This window comes from Pseudopipra pipra, chromosome 25 (assembly GCF_036250125.1).
Source record: "Pseudopipra pipra isolate bDixPip1 chromosome 25, bDixPip1.hap1, whole genome shotgun sequence".
Classification (NCBI taxonomy): Eukaryota; Metazoa; Chordata; class Aves; order Passeriformes; family Pipridae; genus Pseudopipra; species Pseudopipra pipra.
In genome coordinates, this window is record NC_087573.1 from 1 (window position 1) to 8,286 (window position 8,286).

Sequence of the window (8,286 nt, forward strand, 5' to 3'; positions counted from 1 at the left end):
AATTACAGTCCGGCAGGACCGCTCCTGGCCAAGGCCACCGGTCCCTGCAAGTCAGACCACTCACCACCCGGGGCGAGGATTATCGGGGGCACACCTCCAGCTTTTATTCTCCAGAAACTCCAGTTCTTTCTGGTACCGCTTGCCAGAAAGTCTTCCCCTGCTGGAAGAGGTCACTTTAGTCTTTCGAGGGGCCAGACTGCCAAAGCCCGGCCAGTCCATTCCAACGAGGAAAGGTAGCTTGGTCTTGGACAGGATACTGGGGGGGGAGACACAAAATAAAAGTTTAATTTAAAACTTCCTGGAAGAGAAAGCAATTCAAACATAAGGCAGACAAGACTCGTGCAAAACTGAATTACACTGGACTTCAAAGGAGAATTATTTCCCTCTGCACCTCAGAGAACCCCAATTTTCACCCAGGTCCTGCTTGCCATCGTCCAACAAAACGTGCTGACAAAATTTTTCATGATGACAGTGGAGAGCTATTAAATGCACACTGCACAGGGAAGCTGAGGCTGCCCCTGGATCCCTGCAAGTGTTCCAGGCCAGGCTGGATGGGACTTGCAGCATCCAACCGGGGATGAGAGTGGAAGGTGTCCCTGCCCACGGAAGACAGGGTGGCCTTTGAAGGTCCCCTTCAAACCAAATCGCTCTGGGATTCCCCTCCAAAATCACTACCCAAGAGACACAGCAAGCAAAGCAGAGGGACTGCACTCCCAGCTTTTCTTACCTGCAGGCACACAGCACGTTGGACATAAAAGCCACAGGGTTAGTCCTGCCAGAGGTGTCCGGCACACACGTGGCAAACGAAGGGAAAGAGGGAGCCTGGGAACACAGAGTAAAAGACACTTTAATTAGGACTACACCGAGCACTAGCCAGGTCATTCACACAGCTTCACTGTCCAGTCACACAAAAAACACTCACCGAGGCTTCAGGGAGGATGGTTCCTGACGCTGACCAGGTGAATACCTCCCTGGAAGCCCGCTCCGCTCATGCCAGGCACTAGGGCTCCCCCAGAAGGGCTTTGCCAAGCATCCAAGGGAAATTAAAATTACAGCCTGGGCAGGAAATTAAAATTACAGTCCGGCAGGACCGCTCCTGGCCAAGGCCACCGGTCCCTGCAAGTCAGACCACTCACCACCCGGGAGGATTTTCGGGGGCACGCTTCCAGCTTTTATTCTCCAGAAACTCCAGTTCTTTCTGGCACCGCTTGCCAGAAAGTCTTCCCCTGCTGGAAGAGGTCACTTTAGTCTTTCGAGGGGCCAGACTGCCAAAGCCCGGCCAGTCCATTCCCACGAGGAAAGGTAGCTTGGTCTTGGACAGGATACTGGGGGGGAAGACACAAAATAAAAGTTTAATTTAAAACTTCCTGGAAGAGAAAGCAATTCAAACATAAGGCAGACAAGACTCGTGCAAAACTGAATTACACTGGACTTCAAAGGAGAATTATTTCCCTCTGCACCTCAGAGAACCCCAATTTTCACCCAGGTCCTGCTTGCCATCGTCCAACAAAACGTGCTGACAAAATTTTTCATGATGACAGTGGAGAGCTATTAAATGCACACTGCACAGGGAAGCTGAGGCTGCCCCTGGATCCCTGCAAGTGTTCCAGGCCAGGCTGGATGGGACTTGCAGCATCCAACCGGGGATGAGAGTGGAAGGCGTCCCTGCCCACGGAAGGAGGGATGGCCTTTGAAGGTCCCCTTCAAACCAAATCGCTCTGGGATTCCCCTCCAAAATCACTACCCAAGAGACACAGCAAGCAAAGCAGAGGGACTGCACTCCCAGCTTTTCTTACCTGCAGGCACACAGCACGTTGGACATAAAAGCCACAGGGTTAGTCCTGCCAGAGGTGTCCGGCACACACGTGGCAACCGAAGGGAAAGAGGGAGCCTGGGAACACGGAGTAAAAGACACTTTAATTAGGAGTACACCGAGCACTGGCCAGGTCATGCACACAGACAGCTTCACCGTCCAGTCACACAAAAATCACTTACCTACCAGGGCCTCAGGTAGGATGGCTCCTGACGCTGACCAGGTGAACACCTCCGTTTGCCCCGGGGGGTCAAGAATAACATCCCTGGGAAGAAGTCACCCCCAACAACAAAAAGGGAAAATTAGTGAAGCACGGCGTCCTCTTCTGACTAGATTGCCACCAGCATTCCATAGCAAATGCCATGACTATTCTGTTACAGACGAGAAAACCCTGTTCTCCCAAACAAACAGCGAGGAGATTTATGGGCACGCCTGAAAATTTCCTGTGAGGAACTTTTTGTAACTAAGGAGCAGGTGCTATCTTGAGTTGAAGGCATCCATTTGACAGACACTTAGTACAGCAAACTCTTCAGCAGAGCAATTAATTGCTGCCTATTTGAACAGCAGGGGAGAGAAAATGACAGTCGAAGGGAAGACAAGAAAAGCAGAACTGCAATCAGCAGACTTTTCTTCCATCTCTCCCGAGAAAGCCTAGTTTGTCTGTTCTAATAATTCTATGCCCTTTTCTACAGGAAACTTAGACCAAGGCTGAAAAAACAACTAGAAAACACGGAGAGAAGCTTTTTAGAATTTCACGTGATTTTCCCAAACCGATCCCAGAAAAGCAGAACTCGGTAGAATGTACTCACCTCGAGGCCTTTGGTCTTTTTTTCCATAAGCTTCGTCACCTGACGGAAAAAGCAGAGCAGACTCGGTATTTAAGCTCACAACAGGAAAACTTCCCCTTCGTTTCCTAAAAGAAACTACATTAATTCGCACAGCTGCAGGCGCGTCTCCAGCTGTTAAAGCCTTTCAGCTTTTCAGAGGGTGAGAATGCCCTGCTAGGGAAGGCTGAAAAATGCTCGGAGCCTGCCCAGGTCAAAGAGCCCCTCGATTTTGTCTGTGTTCCAGTCCCTGGCTAAAGAAAGGGCAGAAGAAGCGCAGTTGTTGCTTGCCTTTTCCCTCAGAGGTTTTGCCAGGCGCCGGGCCAGCCCGGGCACTGCGGGGGAAGGCCGGCAGCGCCCAAACCCCGCCGCTTTCCCGGGGGCGTCGCTTGCGAGAGCGCCCCCGAGCGCCGGGCCCCGCCTCACAGTCGCCGCCTGGCGGACACGGCCGGGAGCGGCGTTGCAGCCGCGCGCGGCGCTGCAGCCGCGCGCCCCCCCCCCCACCCCTCGGCGAGACCCGCGGCGCCTTTCGCGAGTACGGGCCTTTCCTCCCTAAAACCTGCCCTTGCCTAGGAAAAGCTGAGCAGTTCACAGAGTTACTGTTTCCACCCCAGCTTCCCAAAGGATTTCTCTCTCCCGGCAGCGCAGACAGGGTCCCCGAGGCAGCGCAGACCCTCCCCGCGGGGGTTGTGGTGCGTGTGCAATGCCAGGGCACATCCGAACCCGGCCCTGCGGCGGCACGCAGGTGCAAGTTTCTCCGCAGAGGCGAGAAACTTGCCTGTCGCTTCCCCTGCCTGCAGTCGCCGATGGCCGCGGGAGAGGCAGAAGAGCGGCCGCGCCCAGCTTACCCCGGGGACGATGTCGGTCGGATCTGGCGCCGTGGGTCGCTTCCTGGGGGGGGGGGGGCGGGGGGGGGGGAAAGGCGGCGGCGCAGCTCCGACAGCATCTCCAGGGCACGGCGGGAGCGGGAGCGGAGGGGAGCGGGGGGGGGGGGGAGCGGGGGCGGGAGGGGAGCGGAGCGGAACGAGGCGGGCGGGCGGGCGGAGCGCCGCGCGCGCGGCGCCGAGGGGGGCTGCCGGCGCCGGTGCCTGCCGCCGCCCACGAACCTGCCGCCCGCGCCCGGCGCCGCCGAGCGCCCAGCCCCGTCCCCACAGCGGGAAGCGGCGCGGCGAGACGGCGCTGCGGGCGCGGGGCGGGGGTCCGGGTCGCGGCGGAGGTCAGACAACCGCCATCTTTAGTGTGGCCTCGGCTAAGTTCCGGTCCTGGCGGCGCCATCTAGAGTGTGGCGTCGGGGCGAACTTCCGGGCCGGGGCCGCCATCTTTAGTGTGGTCGTTCCGGTCCTGGCGGCGCCATCTTTACTGTGGGCTTGGCGGACTTCCGGGCAGGGGCCGCCATCTTTAGTGTGGTCGTTCCGGTCCTGGCGGCGCCATCTTTACTGTGGGCTTGGCGGACTTCCGCGCCGGGGCTTGGAGGACTTCCGGTCGCTCTCTACTTCCGGTGACCGAGTTTACCCAAATTAGCGTCCCTCCTGGCTAATTTCTGCGCTTTCACCCCAAAAAATCTTCATGTTATTCCCCCCACACACACCCCGGGAGAGACGGGAGACCGCCAGTCCCGCCCTGCCGCCGGAACCGGCCCTTAACTCGAGCAGGGAGCGCTGCACCGGCACGAGAGCCACTGCGCATGCGTCGTCGGTCCCGCGCCTGCCTGCCCTTACTTACACGTCATCGCCGGCGTCTTGCCAATGACTGCGCACGCGCCGGCGTCGCCACCTCGGCTCCCCCCCCCACCCCGCCGCCCGACCGCCCGGCTTCGCTTTCTTACTGCGGCTCCCCCTCCACTTTTTCGGCTCCCTGGGGTTCCCTCACCCACATTTTGGGGTCCCCTTCTCACATTTTTGGGGTGATGACCCCGCAATTTACGGTTCGGGGGGGGGGGGAGGAGAGGAGAGGAAACGGGGTGCCCAAGAAGGGGTTTCTTTTTTTTTTTTTTTTCTCTTTTATTTCATTTTCATTTTATTTCCTTTTTAGGTTTTTTGCCTTTTTTTTTTTTTAATTTTCTTTTGGTTTTTATATTTCCTTTTTTATTTCGTTTATTTTTTATTCTCTTTATTTTTCATTTGCTCTCCCAGTGCTCCCCAGTAACACCCAGTGCTCCCCAACAACCCTCAGTAACACCCAGTGCTCCCCAGTGCACCCCAGTAACACCCAGTGCTCCCCAACAACCCCCAGTAACACCCAGTGCTCCCAAACAACCCCCAGTAACACCCAGTGCTCCCCAAAAATTGACCCAAAACCGACCCAAATCACCCCAAAAGCTGACCCAAAACTGACTCCAAAAGCTGACCCAAAACTGACCCAAATCACCCCAAACAATGACCCAAAACTGACCCCAAAAACTGACCCAAATCATCCAAAAAACTGACCCCAAACTTTGCATTTATTTGGCATCATTTCCTCTCAAAAACAACATCTCCAATTTAGCCATCATTTTAAAATCATCCCAGGAATCAAAAGGGACTGGAAAACACACAGAAATCATTCCTACACCCACCAAATCTTTAGGAATTGGAACCCGATTCCCTCATCTCCCTCCTGGTTTTTCTTGGCTGGAAAACCTGATGATCCCCGCTGGCTATTTTTAGGCTGCTTTTCTTCCACAGCTCCTTTCTCCCGGCTGAAACCTCCTGGCACATTCAGGGCTTATCTGGAGGGAAGCCCCTCTGAAGTATTTCCTCTCGTGGCAATTCTGTGGGATGAAGAAGTAAAAAAAGCACGTCAAGAGCTCCTTCTACCCCCTTCCTTCGCAAACACCCTCCCAGTTTGTCCTTGGCAGCTCCATCCCCCCGGCACCCGCACCCGACGCTTCGGCTCCGCTGGCAAAGGGACAGCAAGTGCACAAGCAAGTTCAGTGCTGGGCAGGGGCTCCCTGGGGAACGGCACTTCAGTGCTTTAGTCCGTGGCCTTTCCTGCTGCCCTCCCTCCTGGAGGCAGAGGATGACCCGGCCCTTGTTTCTCCCACGCTCGCAGACCCAGGTCCTGCTCCTTTGGCCCCACTTTTCTTAGCAGACCCGGCATCATTTTCCAGGGTCCCCAGGAAACTTCTGCACTTGACCCATTGCTAAGTGCAGAGCACAGAGCAAGGGAAGGACAAATTCCTTGGCACCCACCCCCTGGAATTTTCCTTCTCTGCAGCACGCTCCCGTTCCCACTGTCTCTGGAGGTGCCCGCACGAGCCCTCCTTCTCCCAGCACCTCAGAGAATGTCCTTTTCACCCAGGTCCCGCTTACCGTCGTCCAACAAAACACGCTGACAACATTTTTCAGGATGCCAGTGGAGAGATATTAGAGCACACTGCACAGGGAAGCTGAGGCTGCCCCTGGATCCCTGCAAGTGTTCCAGGCCAGGCTGGACGGGACTTGGAGCAACCGGGGATGAGAGGGGAAGGTGTCCCTGCCCACGGAAGACAGGGTGGCCTTTGAAGGTCCCCTTCAAACCAAATCGCTCTGGGATTCCCCTCCAAAATCACTACCCAAGAGACACAGCAAGCAAAGCAGAGGGACTGCACTCCCAGCTTTTCTTACCTGCAGGCACACAGCACGTTGGACATAAAAGCCACAGGGTTAGTCCTGCCAGAGGTGTCCGGCACATCCACGGCAACCGAAGGGAAAGAGGGAGCCTGGGAACACAGAGTAAAAGACACTTTAATTAGGACTACACCGAGCACTAGCCAGGTCATTCACACAGCTTCACTGTCCAGTCACACAAAAAACACTCACCGAGGCTTCAGGGAGGATGGTTCCTGACGCTGACCAGGTGAATACCTCCCTGGAAGCCCGCTCTGCTCATGCCAGGCACTAGGGCTCCCCCAGAAGGGCTTTGCCAAGCATCCAAAGGAAATTAAAATTACAGCCTAGGCAGGAAATTAAAATTACAGTCCGGCAGGACCGCTCCTGGCCAAGGCCACCGGTCCCTGCAAGTCAGACCACTCACCACCCGGGGCGAGGATTATCGGGGGCACACCTCCAGCTTTTATTCTCCAGAAACTCCAGTTCTTTCTGGTACCGCTTGCCAGAAAGTCTTCCCCTGCTGGAAGAGGTCACTTTAGTCTTTCGAGGGGCCAGACTGCCAAAGCCCGGCCAGTCCATTCCAACGAGGAAAGGTAGCTTGGTCTTGGACAGGATACTGGGGGGGGAGACACAAAATAAAAGTTTAATTTAAAACTTCCTGGAAGAGAAAGCAATTCAAACATAAGGCAGACAAGACTCGTGCAAAACTGAATTACACTGGACTTCAAAGGAGAATTATTTCCCTCTGCACCTCAGAGAACCCCAATTTTCACCCAGGTCCTGCTTGCCATCGTCCAACAAAACGTGCTGACAAAATTTTTCATGATGACAGTGGAGAGCTATTAAATGCACACTGCACAGGGAAGCTGAGGCTGCCCCTGGATCCCTGCAAGTGTTCCAGGCCAGGCTGGATGGGACTTGCAGCATCCAACCGGGGATGAGAGTGGAAGGTGTCCCTGCCCACGGAAGACAGGGTGGCCTTTGAAGGTCCCCTTCAAACCAAATCGCTCTGGGATTCCCCTCCAAAATCACTACCCAAGAGACACAGCAAGCAAAGCAGAGGGACTGCACTCCCAGCTTTTCTTACCTGCAGGCACATAGCACGTTGGACATAAAAGCCACAGGGTTAGTCCTGCCAGAGGTGTCCGGCACATCCACGGCAACCGAAGGGAAAGAGGGAGCCTGGGAACACAGAGTAAAAGACACTTTAATTAGGACTACACCGAGCACTAGCCAGGTCATTCACACAGCTTCACTGTCCAGTCACACAAAAAACACTCACCGAGGCTTCAGGGAGGATGGTTCCTGACGCTGACCAGGTGAATACCTCCCTGGAAGCCCGCTCTGCTCATGCCAGGCACTAGGGCTCCCCCAGAAGGGCTTTGCCAAGCATCCAAAGGAAATTAAAATTACAGCCTAGGCAGGAAATTAAAATTACAGTCCGGCAGGACCGCTCCTGGCCAAGGCCACCGGTCCCTGCAAGTCAGACCACTCACCATCCGGGGCGAGGATTATCGGGGGCACACCTCCAGCTTTTATTCTCCAGAAACTCCAGTTCTTTCTGGTACCGCTTGCCAGAAAGTCTTCCCCTGCTGGAAGAGGTCACTTTAGTCTTTCGAGGGGCCAGACTGCCAAAGCCCGGCCAGTCCATTCCCACGAGGAAAGGTAGCTTGGTCTTGGACAGGATACTGGGGGGGAAGACACAAAATAAAAGTTTAATTTAAAACTTCCTGGAAGAGAAAGCAATTCAAACATAAGGCAGACAAGACTCGTGCAAAACTGAATTACACTGGACTTCAAAGGAGAATTATTTCCCTCTGCACCTCAGAGAACCCCAATTTTCACCCAGGTCCTGCTTGCCATCGTCCAACAAAACGTGCTGACAAAATTTTTCATGATGACAGTGGAGAGCTATTAAATGCACACTGCACAGGGAAGCTGAGGCTGCCCCTGGATCCCTGCAAGTGTTCCAGGCCAGGCTGGATGGGACTTGCAGCATCCAACCGGGGATGAGAGTGGAAGGTGTCCCTGCCCACGGAAGACAGGGTGGCCTTTGAAGGTCCCCTTCAAACCAAATCGC

At 55.0% G+C, this 8,286-nt stretch overlaps 1 long non-coding RNA gene across 1 annotated transcript; it reads right to left on the reverse strand.

The window, feature by feature from the left end:
- Positions 1-5,054: 5,054 nt before the first annotated feature.
- On the reverse strand, positions 5,055-6,922 carry LOC135402571 (uncharacterized). The gene is made up of 3 exons (XR_010425166.1): positions 6,417-6,922; positions 5,808-6,316; positions 5,055-5,386 (listed from the first exon to the last, which is right to left on the reverse strand). It is a non-coding gene; the product is annotated as an uncharacterized LOC135402571 (long non-coding RNA).
- Between the last annotated feature and the right edge of the window lie 1,364 nt (positions 6,923-8,286).